Source organism: Dromaius novaehollandiae, chromosome W (assembly GCF_036370855.1).
Source record: "Dromaius novaehollandiae isolate bDroNov1 chromosome W, bDroNov1.hap1, whole genome shotgun sequence".
Taxonomy (NCBI): Eukaryota; Metazoa; Chordata; class Aves; order Casuariiformes; family Dromaiidae; genus Dromaius; species Dromaius novaehollandiae.
This window is the reverse complement of record NC_088130.1, coordinates 39,213,256-39,215,917: the sequence shown is the minus strand read 5'-3', so window position 1 is coordinate 39,215,917 and position 2,662 is coordinate 39,213,256. Positions and strand designations below refer to the sequence as shown.

Sequence of the window (2,662 nt, the reverse complement as noted above, 5' to 3'; positions counted from 1 at the left end):
CGGCTCAATCACACAACCGAGAGCTGAGGCTTCGCTGAAACAACAGGGCCTGCCTGTGGAAACACCGTGACAGAGCGGGCAGGTTAGGCACCTCCTCACCCCTGCACGCACCGCCGGCAACCTCGCCACCCGCCCAAGAGCGGAGCGGCGAGCAAGCAAACGGCGGGCGGGGCCGGCGGGCCGCTGCCGCCCCCGAGGCGCTGCCGCCGCCCAACGGACGGCCGCGGCTCCAGACCGCGTGACTCGCGGCCCGGCCGGAACTACAGTGCCCATCGTGCCGCGCGGCAGCAGCCGTTCCGCCCCGGCCCCGCGTCCGCGCATCCCATAAGGCGCCGGCGCCTCCTCGGGAAGGTCGCGCAGGGGAGACGGTTGGTGTGCCTGGTTCGCCGTCGCCATCATGCTGGCTGCAGGTGTGCGCAGGTTTGCCACGTCTGCCATCCGCAGGGGCCACTATGAGGACGGGCCCGGAAAGGTAAGGCGGGGAGGAGGCCCCGGCCCGCCACAGCGCGGCCTGAAGGTGGTGGGGAGGAAGGGGCCTGCGCGTGGGGGAGGGGGCGGTAACGGCTCGCGGGGAGGGGCGGGTAGCAGCTCTTCGAGGACGAGTCGGCGGGGAGGGCACCCCTGAAGGGCGCTGCGCCGGTCAGGTCCCCTGCTGCAGGCCTAGCTCGGGGGTGAGCCCGGCAGCTGCTCCTGGGCGCGGGGGGGAGGAGGAGGAGGAGGAAATCTTGCCGTTGCCACAGAGGTCGTGAGGGTGCTGCTTAGCTACGGTGCTCGCCCGGGTGCCTGAGTGAGACAGAGGCCTGTCCTGCTGCGGGTTTGCTTGAGGCGAGCTTGTCACTAGATAGGCCCCTGGGGGGGGGGGGGGGTTGTCTGTAATGGGGTCTTAGGCTCCCAGGGAGCTGGATGCTTCTGTGAGGAGCTGGGTAATGGCTGTCGTTTGGCCAGTTCTGTGGCTGGCACTGGATGGACTTTGGATTGTCTGGATGCCACTATTATGGCCATTACTGAGCAAATGGTGGTGCAAAATGGTTTTACTTCCTGTCACAGCTACTTTCTGCTCCAGTGGTACAGATGATGAGCATTGCAGTATGAGGGGAAACAATGATACTGTAAACGCTTTCTGATGTACCATGTGCTTAGTATGTTGTCTTAAAATGCTGCTTAAAAACTAGCTTTACATGCCCAATTAACATGAGCAAATCTGATCAAATATTAGGAACAGCCTTTTCAGAATGATGGTAAGTAAATATTGGAAGAGACTGCCTAGAGAAACTGTGGGCTCTCTGTGCTCAGAGACACTTAAACTTAACTGGACAAGGCCCTGAGCAAACTGGTCTCATTTGGCCCTACTTTGAGTTTTCTGGGAGAGACGGTGAACCAACTGAGCTCCAGAGATCACATCCAGCCTAAGTGATTCCCACTTCCCCTAAGATATAATTACTGCACCTCTTCTCTTAGGAGGAAGGAAAATTGTTTTGAGAATAAATGCTTGGTATGTCAGTTTGAATCTACCTGTTAGTGCTCTGGGCATCTCACTGTTATCAAGTGGGTGATGAAGTATCTTACATTGATTGCAAAGCTAAAACTTATTTTCTTTTCTAGAATATTCCATTTTCCATTGAAAACAAATGGCGACTACTGGCAGTAATGTGCGCGTTTTTCGGAAGTGGATTTGTCGCCCCTTTTGTTATAGTCAGACACCAGCTCCTTAAGAAATGAAGAGGATGGGTTGTAATCCCGCTAACTGGGTAACTGCCTCTGTTATATACTCTAGCATTGTGGAATCTGTGATCAAAACTGAGATCTAAGGAGTCAAACCTCACCTGCAAGTGACACTGATTTACAGGCCTTCCCAGACCAGTTGCTTAGAGTTTGTGGTCTGAAGTTGCTGCCTAGAACTCGGAGAATAGGTTGAAATTTGTTTCACGTGGCTGCTGAGCTGTCATTGATTTGTGAACTCTTGACTGCCCAAAGGCCACACTTGTCTGCAACTTCTTGGTGTTCTACAATGGGGCAAGTGAGCAGTAGAATGGTATTGGTTTGGATAATTACTGTAACAAAAAACAGATCCACCTTCCTTAAAGAAATAAAGCTATACCTAGTATATAATCATAGGAATATCTGGCACATATGATGTGAACAAAACAGTATGAGAAACTGTGACACTGTAAACACTTTCTGATGTGCCAGTTAAAACTGTGGAAAAGATTTCCTGAACTTAAGTTCTACCATGTTAAAACACATGATGTCTACATACGGCACTCATTTGTTTATTATATAAAATGCATGTACTAGAACAAGGTTTTTAAGGTTATCTTATCACAACTGATGCTATGTTAACTGATGCTTAGATGCTGATGACCTTTACAGATGAAGCAAGCTTCAAACATTGTTCTGTACTCTGGAAGCATGCCATTTCCAGTTGAAAGATTTCTTCTTCAGTATATCTTATTTCAAAAATGGAATCAGTTAAATTAACTGGTATTGTTAATTAAATAATCTGAGAAGTAGCAAATCTTTCTGGGAAGCTGGGATGACCCAAGTAGTTCCTGGAAGGGAATATAATGCTGCTTGTTACCTCATAACCAGAAAAAAAACTATCTATATAATTCTTTGCCAGTCTGATACTTTTGGCCACTTAGCTTTTATTTCTGTTATGTGA

At 50.3% G+C, this 2,662-nt stretch overlaps 2 non-coding genes across 2 annotated transcripts; both read left to right on the top strand.

The window, feature by feature from the left end:
• The first annotated feature begins 1,065 nt into the window (after positions 1-1,065).
• LOC112992122 (small nucleolar RNA Z39) lies at positions 1,066-1,128 on the top strand. The gene has a single exon (XR_003261459.1). It is a non-coding gene; the product is annotated as a small nucleolar RNA Z39 (small nucleolar RNA).
• Positions 1,129-2,124: 996 nt separating this feature from the next.
• Positions 2,125-2,186, top strand: LOC112992117 (small nucleolar RNA Z39). The gene has a single exon (XR_003261457.1). It is a non-coding gene; the product is annotated as a small nucleolar RNA Z39 (small nucleolar RNA).
• Positions 2,187-2,662: the final 476 nt, after the last annotated feature.